Raw genomic sequence first — 21,139 nt, 5'->3', positions numbered from 1 at the left:
CTCCTGGGATTTGTAGTTCACCAACTCCTCTATTGTTTCAGTAGTCTCCTGGGATTTGTAGTTCACGAACACCTCTATTGTATCTCTGTAGTCTCCTGGGAGTTGTAGTTCACCAACACCTCTATTGTATCAGTAGTCTCCTGGGGGTTGTAGTTCACCAACACCTATATTGTATCTCAGTAGTCTCCTGGGATTTGTAGTTCACCAACACCTCTATTGTATCTCTGTAGTCTCCTGGGATTTGTAGTTCATCAACACCTCTATTGTATCAGTAGGCTCCTGGGAGTTTTAGTTCACCAACACCTATATTGTATCTCTGTAGTCTCCTGGGAGTTGTAGTTCACCAACTCCTCTATTGTATCAGTAGTCTCCTGGGGGTTGTAGTTCACCAACACCTCTATTGTATCTCCGTAGTCTCCTGGGAGTTGTAGTTCACCAACTCCTCTATTGTTTCAGTAGTCTCCTGGGATTTGTAGTTCACCAACACCTCTATTGTATCTCAGTAGTCTCCTGGGAGTTGTAGTTCACCAACACCTCTATTGTATCAGTAGTCTCCTGGGGGTTGTAGTTCACCAACACCTATATTGTATCTCAGTAGTCTCCTGGGAGTTGTAGTTCACCAACACCTCTATTGTATCTCTGTAGTCTCCTGGGAGTTGTAGTTCACCAACACCTATATTGTATCAGTAGTCTCCTGGGAGTTGTAGTTCACCAACACCTCTATTGTATCTTCGTAGTCTCCTGGGTGTTGTAGTTCACCAACTCCTCTATTGTTTCAGTAGTCTCCTGGGATTTGTAGTTCACCAACACCTCTATTGTATCTCAGTAGTCTCCTGGGAGTTGTAGTTCACCAACACCTCTATTGTATCAGTAGTCTCCTGGGGGTTGTAGTTCACCAACACCTCTATTGTATCTCTGTAGTCTCCTGGTAGTTGTAGTTCACCAACTCCTCTATTGTTTCAGTAGTCTCCGGGGATTTGTAGTTCACCAACACCTCTATTGTATCTCTGTAGTCTCCTGGGAGTTGTAGTTCACCAACACCTCTATAGTATCAGTAGTCTCCTGGGGGTTGTAGTTCACCAACACCTCTTTTGTATCTCTGTAGTCTCCTGGGAGTTGTAGTTCACCAACTCCTCTATTGTTTCAGTAGTCTCCTGGGATTTGTAGTTCACCAACACCTCTATTGTATCTCTGTAGTCTCCTGGGAGTTGTAGTTCACCAACACCTCTATTGTATCAGTAGTCTCCTGGGGGTTGTAGTTCACCAACACCTATATTGTATCTCAGTAGTCTCCTGGGATTTGTAGTTCACCAACACCTCTATTGTATCTCTGTAGTCTCCTGGGATTTGTAGTTCATCAACACCTCTATTGTATCAGTAGTCTCCTGGGAGTTGTAGTTCACCAACACCTATATTGTATCTCTGTAGTCTCCTGGGAGTTGTAGTTCACCAACTCCTCTATTGTATCAGTAGTCTCCTGGGGGTTGTAGTTCACCAACACCTCTATTGTATCTCCGTAGTCTCCTGGGAGTTGTAGTTCACCAACTCCTCTATTGTTTCAGTAGTCTCCTGGGATTTGTAGTTCACCAACACCTCTATTGTATCTCAGTAGTCTCCTGGGAGTTGTAGTTCACCAACACCTCTATTGTATCAGTAGTCTCCTGGGGGTTGTAGTTCACCAACACCTATATTGTATCTCAGTAGTCTCCTGGGATTTGTAGTTCACCAACACCTCTATTGTATCTCTGTAGTCTCCTGGGAGTTGTAGTTCACCAACACCTCTATTGTATCTCAGTAGACTCCTGGGAGTTGTAGTTCACCAACACCTCTATTGTATCTCAATAGTCTCCTGGGATTTGTAGTTCACCAACACCTCTATTGTATCTCAGTAGTCTCCTGGGATTTGTAGTTCACCAACACCTCTATTGTATCTGTAGTCTCCTGGTAGTTGTAGTTCACCAACACCTCTATTGTATCTCTGTAGTCTCCTGGGAGTTATAGTTCACCAATTCCTCTATTGTTTCAGTAGTCTCCTGGGATTTGTAGTTCACCAACACCTCTATTGTATCTCTGTAGTCTCCTGGGAGTTGTAGTTCACCAACACCTCTATTGTATCAGTAGTCTCCTGGGGGTTGTAGTTCACCAACACCTATATTGTATCTCAGTAGTCTCCTGGGATTTGTAGTTCACCAACACCTCTATTGTATCTCTGTAGTCTCCTGGGAGTTGTAGTTCACCAACTCCTCTATTGTATCAGTAGTCTCCTGGGGGTTGTAGTTCACCAACACCTCTATTGTATCTCCGTAGTCTCCTGGGAGTTGTAGTTCACCAACTCCTCTATTGTTTCAGTAGTCTCCTGGGATTTGTAGTTCACCAACACCTCTATTGTATCTCAGTAGTCTCCTGGGAGTTGTAGTTCACCAACACCTCTATTGTATCAGTAGTCTCCTGGGGGTTGTAGTTCACCAACACCTATATTGTATCTCAGTAGTCTCCTGGGAGTTGTAGTTCACCAACACCTCTATTGTATCTCTGTAGTCTCCTGGGAGTTGTAGTTCACCAACACCTATATTGTATCAGTAGTCTCCTGGGAGTTGTAGTTCACCAACACCTCTATTGTATCTTCGTAGTCTCCTGGGAGTTGTAGTTCACCAACTCCTCTATTGTTTCAGTAGTCTCCTGGGATTTGTAGTTCACCAACACCTCTATTGTATCTCAGTAGTCTCCTGGGAGTTGTAGTTCACCAACACCTCTATTGTATCAGTAGTCTCCTGGGATTTGTAGTTCACCAACACCTCTATTGTATCTCAGTAGTCTCCTGGGATTTGTAGTTCACCAACTCCTCTATTGTTTCAGTAGTCTCCTGGGATTTGTAGTTCACGAACACCTCTATTGTATCTCTGTAGTCTCCTGGGAGTTGTAGTTCACCAACACCTCTATTGTATCAGTAGTCTCCTGGGGGTTGTAGTTCACCAACACCTATATTGTATCTCAGTAGTCTCCTGGGATTTGTAGTTCACCAACACCTCTATTGTATCTCTGTAGTCTCCTGGGATTTGTAGTTCATCAACACCTCTATTGTATCAGTAGGCTCCTGGGAGTTTTAGTTCACCAACACCTATATTGTATCTCTGTAGTCTCCTGGGAGTTGTAGTTCACCAACTCCTCTATTGTATCAGTAGTCTCCTGGGGGTTGTAGTTCACCAACACCTCTATTGTATCTCCGTAGTCTCCTGGGAGTTGTAGTTCACCAACTCCTCTATTGTTTCAGTAGTCTCCTGGGATTTGTAGTTCACCAACACCTCTATTGTATCTCAGTAGTCTCCTGGGAGTTGTAGTTCACCAACACCTCTATTGTATCAGTAGTCTCCTGGGGGTTGTAGTTCACCAACACCTATATTGTATCTCAGTAGTCTCCTGGGAGTTGTAGTTCACCAACACCTCTATTGTATCTCTGTAGTCTCCTGGGAGTTGTAGTTCACCAACACCTATATTGTATCAGTAGTCTCCTGGGAGTTGTAGTTCACCAACACCTCTATTGTATCTTCGTAGTCTCCTGGGAGTTGTAGTTCACCAACTCCTCTATTGTTTCAGTAGTCTCCTGGGATTTGTAGTTCACCAACACCTCTATTGTATCTCAGTAGTCTCCTGGGAGTTGTAGTTCACCAACACCTCTATTGTATCAGTAGTCTCCTGGGGGTTGTAGTTCACCAACACCTCTATTGTATCTCTGTAGTCTCCTGGTAGTTGTAGTTCACCAACTCCTCTATTGTTTCAGTAGTCTCCGGGGATTTGTAGTTCACCAACACCTCTATTGTATCTCTGTAGTCTCCTGGGAGTTGTAGTTCACCAACACCTCTATTGTATCAGTAGTCTCCTGGGGGTTGTAGTTCACCAACACCTATATTGTATCTCAGTAGTCTCCTGGGATTTGTAGTTCACCAACACCTCTATTGTATCTCTGTAGTCTCCTGGGATTTGTAGTTCATCAACACCTCTATTGTATCAGTAGTCTCCTGGGAGTTGTAGTTCACCAACACCTATATTGTATCTCTGTAGTCTCCTGGGAGTTGTAGTTCACCAACTCCTCTATTGTATCAGTAGTCTCCTGGGGGTTGTAGTTCACCAACACCTCTATTGTATCTCCGTAGTCTCCTGGGAGTTGTAGTTCACCAACTCCTCTATTGTTTCAGTAGTCTCCTGGGATTTGTAGTTCACCAACACCTCTATTGTATCTCAGTAGTCTCCTGGGAGTTGTAGTTCACCAACACCTCTATTGTATCAGTAGTCTCCTGGGGGTTGTAGTTCACCAACACCTATATTGTATCTCAGTAGTCTCCTGGGATTTGTAGTTCACCAACACCTCTATTGTATCTCTGTAGTCTCCTGGGAGTTGTAGTTCACCAACACCTCTATTGTATCTCAGTAGACTCCTGGGAGTTGTAGTTCACCAACACCTCTATTGTATCTCAATAGTCTCCTGGGATTTGTAGTTCACCAACACCTCTATTGTATCTCAGTAGTCTCCTGGGATTTGTAGTTCACCAACACCTCTATTGTATCTGTAGTCTCCTGGTAGTTGTAGTTCACCAACACCTCTATTGTATCTCTGTAGTCTCCTGGGAGTTATAGTTCACCAATTCCTCTATTGTTTCAGTAGTCTCCTGGGATTTGTAGTTCACCAACACCTCTATTGTATCTCTGTAGTCTCCTGGGAGTTGTAGTTCACCAACACCTCTATTGTATCAGTAGTCTCCTGGGGGTTGTAGTTCACCAACACCTATATTGTATCTCAGTAGTCTCCTGGGATTTGTAGTTCACCAACACCTCTATTGTATCTGTAGTCTCCTGGGATTTGTAGTTCACCAACACCTCTATTGTATCTCAGTAGTCTCCTGGGAGTTGTAGTTCACCAACACCTCTATTGCATCAGTAGTCTCCTGGGGGTTGTAGTTCACCAACACCTCTATTGTATCTCTGTAGTCTCCTGGGGGTTGTAGCTCACCAACATCTCTATTGTATCTCTGTAGTCTCCTGGGATTTGTAGTTCACCAACACCTCTATTGTATCTCAGTAGTCTCCTGGGATTTGTAGTTCACCAACACCTCTATTGTATCAGTAGTCTCCTTGGAGTTGTAGTTCATCAACTCCTCTATTGTATCTCAGTAGTCTCCTGGGATTTGTAGCTCACCAACACCTCTATTGTATCAGTAGTCTCCTGGAAGTTGTAGTTGACCAACACCTCTATTGTATCACAGTAGTCTCCTGGGAGTTGTAGTTCACCAACGCCTCTATTGTATCAGTAGTCTCCTGGGATTTGTAGTTCACCAACACCTCTATTGTATCTCTGTAGTCTTCTGGGAGTTGTAGTTCACCAACACCTCTGTTGTATCAGTAGTCTCCTGGGGGTTTTAGTTCACCAACACCTCGATTGCATCTCAGTAGCCTCCTGGGGGTTGTAGTTCACCAACACCTATATTGTATCTCAGTAGTCTCCTGGGATTTGTAGTTCACCAACACCTCTATTGTATCTCTGTAGTCTCCTGGGAGTTGTAGTTCACCAACACCTCTATTGTATCTCTGAAGTTTCCTGGGGGTTGTAGTTCACCAACACCTATATTGTATCTCTGTAGTCTCCTGGGAGTTTTAGTTCATACACCAGTGTTTCCCAACCAGGGTTCCTCCAGATGTTGCAAAACTACTACTCCCAGCATTCCCTGGTTGGGTTACACTGGCATACACACACACATAACAGGAACTACAACTCCCACCATGTGTCATTCAGTAGCCCCCCCCTCCCTCTCACACAAAGAAATCATCTCCAGTATGATATTTATTCCCTGTAGTCTATACACCACCAGCCCGTGCAGTGTAATATGTCTCCTTCACACACACGGCCTCCCCCTCCCTGCTCTGTGGTTTGCTCTGTGTTTCCCCCGTGAAAACTTGAAACCTCCCCGTGATAAGTGAGGTCCTGTGTAGACAGAGCAGGGGAGGGGGGAGGAGCTGTGGACATCCTCATTCTCCCCCTGCTTGAATCTTACAGATAAGAGATGGAAAGAGATTATAGATAGGGGCGTTTCTGAGGCTGAGCCTATGGCTGCCTCAGAAAGCGCCCACTCATGCATATGCATAAGCAGGGAGGACCGGACAGAGGCTAGGGGGAGCACAAACACTGCTGGGAGGAAGAGATCTCCGTCCCCAAGATGGTGGCTGCAATGTAATGAATAGGGGACGGACGCAGGACTACTGGGCTATGCTGGCAACTCTAATATCTCAGAAACGGCTGCATATAGGTAAATAGAACTAATTGACTGAATTGTATAACTTTTTTGGGGGGAACATTTGGGCAGGAATTTTTGACCACTACAGTTGTCCTTTAATCACGCAAAATCCCAAATATTAAACTTAAACATACCGCTTGAAAAAAAGTACAGCTCTTAAAAAACAATACCCCTTTCAGGGGGGCAATTCGGAGATTTCATATCTGGGAATAAAAATAAACTAAGAACATATCGGGTATAGTCAGAGCAAATTTCTTTCCGTTATTTAACAAACTGCAAAAAGACATTTCTAATCTAGGATCCCAATCCTGGGGTTGGTTCGGAAGAATCCTCCTGTACGAAATTATTTTACTACCTAAAATACATTATCTTTTCAGGAACATCCCTATCAATATACCCAAAACTTACTTAATCAAACTACAACTTCAAATGCGAAGGTTTATATGAGGTAACACAAAACTGAGATTGTCCAGATTTGTGCTATCTAAAAAAAATTCACATGGAGGTTTGGCAATACCGAACCTCATAGCATACCATAAATCTATATTACTTCACCAATCCACTGAATGGCTTAAGCCTTACAATGATAGGAAAAAATGGTCCGGCCTAGAATCAGACATCCACTCTGTACATCACTGGAAGGATGTCATCCTCAATGCAAGTAGACTAAAAAATATAAACATTAAAGTTAATCTCATTGTACAAGCAAATTTTCAGTCATGGAATGTAGATGTCTCTCTTCTCACACAAGAGGTTGAAACCAGGTCCAAAAATAATCCATTTTCATCATTGAAGTGGTTTCTAAAAAAGGGTGCTATAGAACGATGGGACTCATTTAACAATGAATATATAGCAGAAATTATGTTTGGGGACACTATAGCGCCATTTGAATATCTGGTTCGGAAATGTAACATGCCGGACTCCGAAATGTCCACATACACTAGCCTTAAAATACACTTCACTCGATTCCAAACTAAAAGGACTAACTTTCCTACAATTATGCATAATCTCCTAGACTTATCCTCACAACAAATTGACAGCCTCTCCACGAAACCCATTATGATTTCTTCAATGCTGACTCTTTTCCTCCAAACCTACCCTACAGAGGTAAATGGGGAAAAGATTTGGATATAACAATAACACCAGAATCATGGAAAAAGGCCGCTCAACTATTTAAAGAAAGACACAAAATGTTCGTCTCACAGAGTACAATACTACAAATTAATATCTAGATGGTATTTCACGCCATCAAAACTGAATCTTATTTATCCTAGCTATTCTGATTAATGCTGGCACAACTGTGGAGGTACAGGGACACTGAAGCACATCTTTTGGGACTGCCCAAAATTTAGTCAACTACATAGAGACTTGAACTCTCTACTTGATATACTTTCCCAAGGTACACACAAATGGTCTCCAGAACTATTTTTACTAATCAGAAACTGTCATGTGGCCATCGCAGCCAGAACATGCATAGCTAAGAACTGTAAAACAACAAACACACCAAATATCTATGAAATAATTGAGATGGTTTCAATAGTGAGAGTCTATGAACAGACTTTCGCCTGGCTATTGGGTAAGAGTACAGAATGTAAATTAGCCTGGGAGAAATGGAACTTACATTTCAACAAACGTAACTAATATGTTGGAACCTAACCACATTTTGCACTTACCCAGAAGGATGAGGATATCAGAGGATACCTGAAAGAGGAAATAAATTCATGACTCACGTAGGGGTGGCTTGGGGGTAATCCCGGAAGTGGATTGGTATTTCAGAAAGACGCCGGTGTGCGAATAGCGTGCCACGCAGGGAAACCAGACCCGGAGACCTGCCATTGCAGGCTCAGCAGGAACACATATCCTCCTGGCAACCTGTGAGTAACATTTAAGGGCGATTAGTCTTACTTGTCGGGGATATGATGGTAGGGTAGTTATAAAGGCTAGCGTTTGCTATTGCAGGTACACCTATCCATACAACATATATGGGTGAGCGCTCTGGGCATGTAAGTAGTACTTTCCGTCAATGTGATGCATCGCTAGGTGAATACTAAGGTACCATTTACACTGTCCCTATATATGCGTTTTTTGCAGATTAGAGCCTACGTGGTGACTGCGGATTGTATGGTATCAGGGTGCTTTAATTGATTTTTGTTCCAATGCATCTTATTACTGTATCGTTATAATAACGAGGCATGATACATCATAGTGATTGTGTTGATTACTTCTATTGGTATACCCTATACATGAGATCTATTATCTAACATCTAATATTTTTGGATCTCTTTAGGACGTCCCCTGGGTGCAGGTGCTGCACAGGTGGACAGAAACGCGCGTTGGGATCTTCTATATTATTTTTGCAGTGTGACTACTATTATACTGCAGGGTATACTTACTGATATTTTTTCTGAGGAGATACTATTTGATGGCATCTTGTTCTTCATATTATTGATACATACTGTATAATATAATTTTGCTATGTGAGTTCGCAGGACGAATTGTGGGAATTTCGTATCACATCATCCCATGTGAGACGTGGCAAATTTGATTTATATATTTATTTGGGAAACACATTTATTACTAATTCATACACATTTTAGGCACTTTCCCCCCTTTTTCTTTGTTCATATATCTTGCTGGGAATTCTTGCTATCAGGTCTGCATATTAGAAGAAATATACACAGCACACACGTATTGGTGGAAAAAAATCAAACGGTGGTTTATTCCATCAGAAAAAACATGAGTGTAGAGAACAACGTTTCAACCAGCTCTCCTGGTCTTTTTCAAACTCAGTATACAGAGTGAAGCATACATATTTTATAAGGGTGCTAATTAGAGATGAGCGAACTTACAGTAAATTAGATTCGTCACGAAGTTCTCGGCTCGGCAGTTGATGGCTTTTCCTGCATAAATTAGTTCAGCTTTCAGGTGCTCCCGTGGGCTGGAAAAGGTGGATACAGTCCTAGGAGACTCTTTCCTAGGACTGTATCCACCTTTTCCAGCCCACCGGAGCACCGGAAAGCTGAACTAATTTATGCAAGAAAAGTCAGCAACCGCCGAGCCGAGAAGTTTGTGACGAATCAAATTTACTGTAAGTTCGCTCATCTCTAGTACTAATCAAGTACTAACAAACAAGTGATTAGACAAGGTCTGCATATTACCTCTATTATATATGTAAATTTGTAATAAGCAGAAGGGGGAGAGATTTGACTTGAAAAATATGCATCCCATCTCTCTCCTGAATGTGGACTGCAAGATCCTCGCCAAGGTGCTAGCCAACAGGCTGAAATCTGTCATCGGGCAGATCGTCCTTCTGGACCAGACCTACGGCATCCCCGGTCGCAGGATCACCGATAGCCTTGCCCTTGTGAGAGACACGGTCTATGACATCCAGGACCACCGAGCCCGCGCTGCCCTGGTCAGTCTGGATCAGGAGAAGGCATTTGACCCTGTCTCCCACACTTTCATGGACAGGGCCTTGCGCAGGCTGGGTCAGGGGAAGATGCTTTGCTCTTTTGTTAACGTCATGTATTTTGATATTTTCTGCACGGTGTTGGTGAACGGCTGGAAGACTGACCCCTTTCCCATGCTTTCAGGGGTTAGACAAGGCTGCCCTCTTTCACCTCTTCTTTTTGTTTGTGTTATAGAGCTCTTTGCTAAGTCTATCCGGCAAAATGGAGAGATCAGAGGTATCATCGCACCAGGACCAGATCGCTACGAGGTCAAGTGCTCGCTCTACATGGACGATGTGACCGTCTTCTTCGCTGACCGGCGTTCGGTGACTGCACTCGTCCAGACCTGCGAGGACTTCAGCAAACCTTCGGGGGCAAAAGTCAAGTGCGGGAAGTCGGAAGCTATGCTCTTCGGGGAGTGGCACCTGGCTTCTTCCGCCCCCTTCCCCTTTTCTGTTAAACCAGATTTCATGGAATTGGGAGTCTGATTCGGGAAGGAAGGAGTGGCCCTTAAGTCTTGGCTCCAGGAAGCTCTCAATGGAGGGCAAAACACTGGTCTTGTGGAGTGAAGTTTTGCCTTTGCTCCAGTACACCGCACAGGCCTGGCCTCCCCATGACACTGTTTGCAAGGCCATCACCCGGACCGTGTTTCCCTTCATCTGGGGCAAAATGTACAGAGTCAAGCGGACTGTTATGTACAAGGAATCCCGAAAGGGTGGGAAGGGAGTGCCCGATATCCCCACTCTGCTGAGGGCCTCCTTTGCATGTGTCAGAGTGCATCGGACTCTTGTGGAAAGGACTGGCTTAGCGGGCAGGTCTATGTCTCGCTTGTTTCTATGGCCCCTCTGGAGACAGCTCGGCTGGGACAAGTGGGACAGCTCCATCCCTTAGAACTGGAACACTCCCTGGTTCTATGGGGACGTGGTCCGGTTTGTGAGGGAGCACCAGCTGGGGGGACTAAAGCCTGACCTGTGGAAGCCAAAGACCTTCTACAAGCTCATCCGAGCTAAGGACTTGTTGGAGCTTGTTCCAGAGCTCCCTGCAGCCACAGCAGAGACTGTCTGGACTAATGTGGCATCAAAGCGGCTTACCAATGGACATAAGGACTTGCCGTGGATGGCCATCAAGGGGGGACTGTCTCTCAGATCGTTCATGCATGGCCGCGACCTGTGCAGAACCGGGTACTGCCCCTGGCGCCCCTATGTGGAGGAAACATCTTTGCATGTGTTTTTGCAGTGCCCCTTTGCACAGGTTCTGTTGGACAACCTGGAACACAAATTTAGAGACTCTGTACCCAGGAACTTTACGGTCTGCATTCGGTGCTTTATGGTCTGATCCCTGGGACCCACGACGTGGAGACCATCCAGGAGGCCTGGTGCCTTATGAACTGTTTTAAGGATGCTGTGTGGCTTGCCAGGAACCACCTCATGATCAACAGGAATAACATGTCCATCCGGGACTGCTGCAGGTTCATTCGGAGCCTGCTGAAAGACCATCATATTCCATCATAGACAGCCCATCCGTCAATGAAGAAGAGGAGTTAAGACCCCTCTCCTTCGCTCATGTCCCCCTGAAGTTATAGCCCAGTAGTTTGGCCCTGTGATCCGCCCTCTCCCTACCCCCAAATAGTCGACCACCCCCCCCCCCCCCCATGCCCCAGCCCCGCCCCATAGCACACGACCCTACCCCGATCACAAATTGTATCGTTTGGTTTCTCGATTTCTTGTGCTTTTTTCTTACAGAATTGAGCAGAGTTTTAGATTAGCCTACTGTGCGATGTATAGCTTAGGGAACCATTTCTGTGTATTGTACCGTCATGCTTTGTGTGATTGTAATTTATTGTATGACTGAACGATATATAAAGCTCTTTCAATAATGGTCACATGGTCACTGGCCCAGCTTTAGATAAAAAGTGGTTATCGTGCAAAGGCCTACCATAATTTATTTTATAATTATGAAATATAATTAAAAAAAATATATAATATATTTTAATATGTTATTAACTTGTTAGGCAGAATTTGACACAGGTGGTCAGAAAATCAATTTGGCACCGGTGGTCAGAACATCTGAAATTTTTCCATTGTAGGCTCAACTGCCTTGGAAAACACTGAACACACAAATTTGACCCAAAAATTTTAATTTACTTTCTGCAAAGTAGATGGGTATTTTTAACTATAGGTTGGCAAAAAGCCCAGAAGGAAATACTTAAAGGAGTTATCCAGGATTAGAAAAACATAGCTGCTTTCTTATAAAAAAGAAAAAAATGACGTACCTGTTCACATGTAGGGTATTACATCTCTTTATTCACTTCGACTGAACTGAGCTGCAGTACCTCTCATACAATGAGGATAAGTGTCCTGTTTCTGGAAGAAGGCAGCTTTGGTTTTCTAATCCTCGATGACCAATTTAAAGTGCATTTTATGTTAAGAAATAAATGCATTTACATCTGTTCCCTGATTAAAATTGTTCCCCAAGGTTTTTAACCCCTTAAGAACCCAGGGTTTTTCTGTTTTTGCATTTTCGTTTTTTCCTCCTTACCTTTAAAAAATCATAACTCTTTAAATTTTGCACCTAAAAATCTATTTGATGGCTTATTTTTTGCGACACCAATTCTACTTTGTAATGACGTCAGTCATTTTACCCAAAAATCTATGGTGAAACGGAAAATAAAATTAATGTGAGACAAAATTGAAAATAAAAAAGCCATTTTGTAACTTTTGGGGGCCTCCGTTTCAACACAGTAAATTTTTCGGTAAAAATGACACCTTTTTCTTTATTCTGTAGGTCCATACGATTAAAATGATACCCTACTTATATAGGTTTGATTTTGTCGTAATTCTGGAAAAAATCATAACTACATGAAGGAAAATGTATACGTTTAAAATTGTCATCTTCTGACCCCCATAACTTTTTTATTTTTCCGCGTATGGGGCAGTATGAGGGCTTATTTTTTGCGCCGTGATCTGAAGTTTTTAATGGTATTATTTTTGCATTGATATGACTTATTGATCGATTCATGATATAAAAAGTGACCAAAAATGCACTATTTTGGACTTTGGAATTTTTTCTGCGTGTACGCTTTTGACCGTGCAGTTTAATTAACAATATATTTTTATAATTCGGACATTTCCACATGCGGCGATACCACATATGTTTATTTTAATTTTTATTTACACAGTTTTTTTTATGGGAAAAGGGGGGTGATTCAAACTTTTATTAGTGAAATGGTGCAAAATATTTGCAAAAAAATGGTCTGCGGTGGCGCTGCCTTGTAGAGAACGGAATGAAGCTTCGGTCTTATAATTAAAATCTCATTTATTGAAACATAAACTGAGATGTGGAAATGCAAAACGCGTTTCGAGGGTAAGTTCCCCCTTTCTCAATTGCAAGAAATATATTATAGGGTACATACAGTCAGGCGCCATTTATATAAGGAAAAAAGGCGCAAAAAGCAAAAAACTCTGTACTGCCCACAAAGGGGCGTTTACAATAAAATTCACATTGACTGTTAAAATTGCATACGATCAGTTTTCTACACATATTATACAGAGACATATATAAAAACCAACGTGGGTATAAAAAACATGTAGTTGCGCAAAATTATGTTAGTATTGTATATATGTAGTCTTTTATGAGCGTGCGATGTATTACAGTGTATAAATCCAGAAAAGGGGTTGGACTTTGGGTTAACCAAGACGAGGCTTGGAGTCGGATGTATACGTCATATCTGGTGCTGGTACGCTGGTTCATTCATAAATCATAGCGACCAATCAACGTAGAGCCGCACATGACGTCATCATTATTAGTAGCCAATAGAACTCGTTATCGGCTGGGGGAATGTACGTCGTAAAAAATTTCAGGTATGCGCCATTGGTATGGGCGATTGGCCTATCAGTGACAGGCCGGTATCTGTGTAGCTTTTCAATGGGAGAGTGCATAATGATATTTGTGATGGTCCCCGCTGTGAGTTTCGTAGGTTCGGTGACCCATCCCTGTCCTGCTCCCGCCGCGGCGACCAATAGGAGTGGATCCCGATTGGAACTTGTCCGAGGGACCCGAGGGGAAAAGAAAGGTTTCTTCAAACACTGGTAGGTATATTTTTCTTTGATTAAATCGAATGCTCGATATAATCATTCAAGCCTAGTGGGTTTAAAGTTTTCAGCTTGAATATCCAGTAATTCTCCCTCCTACACAACTGCGTGTAGCGACGATGGCTGGTAGCCGGAATATGTTCTATGGGTAATACGGAGAAATCAGAAAACTTACATTCGTGTCGTAGTGCAGCATGTCGGGAAACGCTATGTTGTTGATAACCTTTTTTCACGTTGGATCGATGGTTATTTAGTTTTGTGCTGAGCATTTGTGTGGTTCTACCAACATATTGGGTGCCGCAGGTACATTCCAGGAGGTAAATGACATATTCAGTTTTACAGGTCATTAAAGTTTTAATCTTAAATGTTTCACCAGTGGTTTTGGAGGTGAAAATTTTGCATCGATTTTTTATGTTGGAACAACATTTGCAATTTGCCGTCCCGCATCGGAAAGCCCCTGTAATAGTGCCGGTTGTAAGTGTAGGTTTCCTTATATTTCTCAGCTTACTCGGGGCCAGCATGTTCTTCAGAGATTGATTCCTTCTGAAGGTAATTTTTGGGCGTGCTGGTAAGATGTCTTTTAAGAATGGATCTAGTAGTAATATATCCCAGTGCGATTGTAGTATTTGTTTAATGTTCCGATGGTCAGTAGAATAAGTAGTTAGAAAATTATATGTGTAGGTTTTATCTTCTGTTATATTTGTTGGATTCGTAGCTTTAGGCTGGAGGCAGGTCTTCTGGTCCAGGTGGCTCGCTTTTAGCTTACTATTTCTGATCAGAGATTTAGGATAGCCTTTTTCTTTAAATCTTTTATCCAGGATTTTACTCTGCTCTTTGAAGTCTTGGTCCGTCGTACAGTTCCGGCGGATTCTCTTATATTGTCCGAAAGGGATATTCTTGGTCCATTTGTCTGAATGACAGCTTTTAAAATTAAGGTAACTATTTCCGTCCACGGCTTTAAAAAAGGTTTTCGTATTGATATGTCCCTGATTGTCATGTGAGACAATTACATCAAGAAACTCAGCATTATTTGCATAGTGTGTATTAGTGTTGCTCGCGAATATTCGCAATTCGAATATTATTCGCGAATATCGCATATTCGCGAATTCGCGAATTTCGCGAATATAGCACTATATATTCGTAATTACGAATATTCGTTTTTTTTTTTGTTTTTTTCTTCACAATACACATCACAGTGATCATCCCTCTCTGCTTCCAGCTTGTGTGATGTAAAGAAGGTTCTAATACTACTGTGTGAGACTGGCGCGCGAAAATTCGCATATGCTAATTTTCGCGTATGCTAATTTCGCATATGCTAATTTTCACATATGTTAATTTTCGCGTATGCGAAAAATAAAACGAGAATATAACGAATATGCGAATATTCGCGAATATATGACGAATATTCGTCCATATATTCGCGAATATTCGCGAATTCGAATATGGCCTATGCCGCTCAACACTAGTGTGTATATGTAAACCGAACGTTGCATGGATTTTTGTTTAGGCAGGAGATGAATTCTGTAAGCTCCGTAGTATTGTTGTCCCATACGATGAATATATCGTCTATATACCTTTTATAAATAATACAATGCCGGAACAGGGGGTGCTCATAGATGTACTGCTCCTCAAATGCTCCCATAAAAAGGTTTGCTAGACTGGGTGCGAATTTAGAGCCCATCGCTGTGCCACAGTGTTGTTTGTAAATGGTCCCATTGAATCTGAAAAAATTATGTTCTAAAATGAATTTTATTGCGGCTAGTATAAATTCCTGTTGTTCGCTGGGCATCGGTTTGTCGCAGTCTAGGTATCTTGATACTGCAGCGATTCCTTGATCATGTTGAATGATAGTATAAAGTGACATTATGTCCATGGTAAGGAAGGAAAAATGATCTTCCCATTTCAGATTAATAATAGAGTTGATAAAATCACTGGTATCACGGGTATAGGAAGGTAATTGGCAGACGTATTTCTGGAGATGGAGATCAATGTATTGTGACAGATTGGATGTAAGTGAATTGATTCCAGAAATTATTGGATGGCCAGGAGGGTTATTGAGGCATTTATGTATTTTCGGTAGATGATAGAATATGGGGACATCAGGTTCAGATATTTTGATAAAGTTATACTCTTGTTTATTGATTATGCCATCCTTCAGTCCTTTGTCCAAAAGGGCTGACATTTCTTTCTGATAGCTAAAGGTTGGGTTTCTTTCCAAAGTAATGTAGAATGTTTCATCCGATAGTAGTCTATAAGATTCTGCAATGTATTCTTCTCTGTTCTGAATTACGATTCCACCTCCTTTGTCCGCCGATTTTATGATGATGGATAAATCCTCGGACAGGTTTTTTAGGGCTTTCCTTTGTTGGATGTTTAGATTTGGGTGCGCGGTGATTTTTTTTACCATTATTCTTGCTCATAGTTTCGAAGTCTTGAGATACCCCTGCCATGAATGTTTCAATAAAATTTCCTCGATGGCGAGTGGGGTAAAATACTGATTTAGGCTTTAAGCCGGAATTAATAGGGGGAGGATTCAGTTCTGTCGAATACTCCACATTTTTGGGTGTGGTAGAATTGCCATTTAGTATGCGTGGTAGATTGAAATGTCTTTTCAATGTGAGTTTTCTAATGAAGGCATTTAGGTCCAAAAATAGATCAAAGTCCTTAGACTGGCTCGAGGGACAAAATGAAAGTCCTTTCGCCAGAACCCCTGTCTCAATGGGGGTAAGAGCTCTTATTGACAAATTGAAAATCTTGACTGTATCTGATGAACTGATGGTATTCTTATTTTCTATTGTGGTGGGGTGTGTTTGTTGACCGTCGGTTTCTTTCGTCTTTTTTCTTCCGCCTCTTCTCCCTCTCTTTCTTTTCTTTTTGTTCGGACGGGGCAGATCGGAAGTGCTCGGTGCACTATTTCGGTGGTGATTGATGGTGGTTCTGGTGTGAGATGCAGAGTCGGAGGAAGCCCTAAAAAAGACTCCGCTAATAATGTATGATTTGAAAAATTGGTATTGTCTTCTGTCCCATCTGTTTCCAAATGGGGATTGGTGCATGGGGTGAAGAACAGGTTGGAAGATTCTTGCACTATAGAGTCCTCAGTCGGTGTTAGGCTGCCATGTACTGTGAGGAGGGAATCTTCGAATAGTTGTTCCTCCTCAGGTATGTCCGGTGAGAAACGCCCTGACGGGAGGGATGAGGTGTGATTCTGAACGTATTTGAGTAGTTCTTCTGGAATCGTTCTCGTGATGATTTCTGGTGTTTTTGATGTGTTCTTGCTCAGTTCCCAATGGGGTGAGTGAATGCCCAGATTTTTCCTTGGGGCTGGGATGGGTTGGTTTCTGATGGTAGAAGCGGGTTTCTGTATTGTTGGAAATGGTTTCTTTGGTTGCCACGTATTAAAATGTTTGACAGGTTTGTTTTTCCGAGGTGCAGTGTTGGTACGGGGTAAATTATTGGTGGGTATATTGGTGCGTTCTTTTAGCCAGTATTTGATATTATTATTAGAGTAGTCTGATCTATCCCTATTAAGTTTTTTTAGTTTTTATACCCGTGATACCAGTGATTTTATCAACTCTATTATTAATCTGAAATGGGAAGATCATTTTTCCTTCCTTACATGGACATAATGTCACTTTATACTATCATTCAACATGATCAAGGAATCGCTGCAGTATCAAGATACCTAGACCGCGACAAACAGATGCCCAGCGAACAACAGGAATTTATACTTGCCGCAATAAAATTCATTTTAGAACATCATTTTTTCAGATTCAATGGGACCATTTACAAACAACACTGTGGCACAGCAATGGGCTCTAAATTCGCACCCAGTCTAGCAAACCTTTTTATGGGAGCATTTGAGGAGCAGTACATCTATGAGCACCCCCTGTTCCGGCATTGTATTATTTATAAAAGGTATATAGACGATATATTCATCGTATGGGACAACAATACTACGGAGCTTACAGAATTCATCTCCTGCCTAAACAAAAATCCATGCAACGTTCGGTTTACATATACACACTATGCAAATAATGCTGAGTTTCTTGATGTAATTGTCTCACATGACAATCAGGGACATATCAATACGAAAACCTTTTTTAAAGCCGTGGACGGAAATAGTTACCTTAATTTTAAAAGCTGTCATTCAGACAAATGGACCAAGAATATCCCTTTCGGACAATATAAGAGAATCCGCCGGAACTGTACGACGGACCAAGACTTCAAAGAGCAGAGTAAAATCCTGGATAATAGATTTAAAGAAAAAGGCTATCCTAAATCTCTGATCAGAAATAGTAAGCTAAAAGCGAGCCACCTGGACCAGAAGACCTGCCTCCAGCCTAAAGCTACGAATCCAACAAATATAACAGAAGATAAAACCTACACATATAATTTTCTAACTACTTATACTACTGACCATCGGAACATTAAACAAATACTACAATCGCACTGGGATATATTACTACTAGATCCATTCTTAAAAGACATCTTACCAGCACGCCCAAAAATTACCTTCAGAAGGAATCAATCTCTGAAGAACATGCTGGCCCCGAGTAAGCTGAGAAATATAAGGAAACCTACACTAACAACCGGCACTATTACAGGGGCTTTCCGATGCGGGACGGCAAATTGCAAATGTTGTTCCAACATAAAAAATCGATGCAAAATTTTCACCTCCAAAACCACTGGTGAAACATTTAAGATTAAAACTTTAATGACCTGTAAAACTGAATATGTCATTTACCTCCTGGAATGTACCTGCGGCACCCAATATGTTGGTAGAAGCACACAAATGCTCAGCACAAAACTAAATAACCATCGATCCAACGTGAAAAAAGGTTATCAACAACATAGCGTTTCCCGACATGCTGCACTACGACACGAATGTAAGTTTTCTGATTTCTCCGTATTACCCATAGAACATATTCCGGCTACCAGCCATCGTCGCTACACGCAGTTGTGTAGGAGGGAGAATTACTGGATATTCAAGCTGAAAACTTTAAACCCACTAGGCTTGAATGATTATATCGAGCATTCGATTTAATCAAAGAAAAATATACCTACCAGTGTTTGAAGAAACCTTTCTTTTCCCCTCGGGTCCCTCGGACAAGTTCCAATCGGGATCCACTCCTATTGGTCGCCGCGGCGGGAGCAGGACAGGGATGGGTCACCGAACCTACGAAACTCACAGCGGGGACCATCACAAATATCATTATGCACTCTCCCATTGAAAAGCTACACAGATACCGGCCTGTCACTGATAGGCCAATCGCCCATACCAATGGCGCATACCTGAAATTGGCTACGTATACATACGAGCACCATACAGAAAAATACCAAACAATCCGGCACAAATTTGATTGGCTTAGCAGCCCCTTTCTGACCATTTTTGAAATTTGAATCTTGCACTATCTATTGACAGAATACAAGTGATTCTGATTGGCCACCTCGCTCTACACTTCATAGTGATTGGTCGGCGTATTTTATCCATAGAACATATTCCGGTTTTACGACGTACATTCCCCCAGCCGATAACGAGTTCTATTGGCTACTAATAATGATGACGTCATGTGCGGCTCTACGTTGATTGGTCGCTATGATTTATGAATGAACCAGCGTACCAGCACCAGATATGACGTATACATCCGACTCCAAGCCTCGTCTTGGTTAACCCAAAGTCCAACCCTTTTTCTGGATTTATACACTGTAATACATCGCACGCTCATAAAAGACTACATATATACAATACTAACATAATTTTGCGCAACTACATGTTTTTTATACCCACGTTGGTTTTTATATATGTCTCTGTATAATATGTGTAGAAAACTGATCGTATGCAATTTTAACAGTCAATGTGAATTTTATTGTAAACGCCCCTTTGTGGGCAGTACAGAGTTTTTTGCTTTTTGCGCCTTTTTTCCTTATATAAATGGCGCCTGACTGTATGTACCCTATAATATATTTCTTGCAATTGAGAAAGGGGGAACTTACCCTCGAAACGCGTTTTGCATTTCCACATCTCAGTTTATGTTTCAATAAATGAGATTTTAATTATAAGACCGAAGCTTCATTCCGTTCTCTACAAGGCAGCGCCACCGCAGACCATTTTTTCGCAAATCTTTTGCACCATTTCACAAGTCTTTTGCCGATCTCACATCGAGGACATGGCTGGACCCTGCAGGCTGCAGCCAGAGACCATCTGACCCCACACGGAGGGGAGATATGCACATATCAAGCCATACCCCAGGTGAGTACCACTAACACTGGGGTTGCGGACCGGGATTATCCCACTGAATTACGCGAGGCGCTATCCTCTCCCTGTCTCTTTTATCTTTTTTCCAAACTTTTATTAGGGGAGGTGTTAAATGATCTTTATTCACTTTTTTTCTTCACTTTTTTTTGCAGTGTTATAGCTCCCATAGGGACCTATAACACTGCACACACTGATATTTTACATTAATCAGTGGTTTCTCATAAGAAACCACTGATCGATGATTCTGCCGCTTGACTGCTCATGCCTGGATCTCAGGCACTGAGCAGTCATTCGGCGATCAGACAGCGAGGAGGCAGGTAGGGATTCTCCGGCTGTCAAGTAAGCTGTTCGGGATGCCGTGATTTCGCCGCGGCGATCCCGAACAGCTCCCTGAGCTAACAGCATGGTTTCACTTTCACTTTAGAAGCGGTGTTCAACTTTGAACGCCGCGTCTAAAGGGTTAATAGCGCGCGGCACCGCGATCAATGCCGTGCGCTATTAGCCACGGGTCCCGGCCGTTGTTAGAGACCCAACCCGTGGCCCGACACCGTGGCCCTGCGTTATAGATCGGAAGCGGACTCATGACTTACGCGTACATCATGGGTCCTTAAGAGGTTAAAAGTTTAAGTACCAAAGGATTTTCAGAGATTTAAAGGAGTTGTCTGTATTTTGTTGCACCATTGACGTTGTATTCCTGTGATTTCGGACACCCGGGACAAAATGTGTGATTGTTGTCCATGCCTCGACATGCAGGTAATTGCTATCTCCCACAGGCCACAGCTGTAACCTGTCTCTTTCAGTGACTAGCTGAGCGGGCATTTTCTGCCTGTTAAAGTGTCACAAAAAATGGTGAGCAGTGGGGAACTGGGCACTATCAGAACAGCGTGTATGCAAAGAGAGTAAAGAATCGCACTCACCAATCCAGGGACATCACATAGTGGTTTTATTGAAGAAATTCAGGACATCAGCAGACAAAGAACATGCAGCGTTCCAAAGCGGCAGGAAGTCAGGTGAGCGGGTGAGTGGAGCACAGGTGAGGGGCGTGGGCAGTAGGGCAAC

The sequence above is a fragment of the Hyla sarda genome, chromosome 4 (genome assembly GCF_029499605.1).
Source record: "Hyla sarda isolate aHylSar1 chromosome 4, aHylSar1.hap1, whole genome shotgun sequence".
NCBI classification, from domain to species: Eukaryota; Metazoa; Chordata; class Amphibia; order Anura; family Hylidae; genus Hyla; species Hyla sarda.
The sequence above is the reverse complement of the archived record's forward strand: the minus strand, read 5'-3'. Positions refer to the sequence as shown.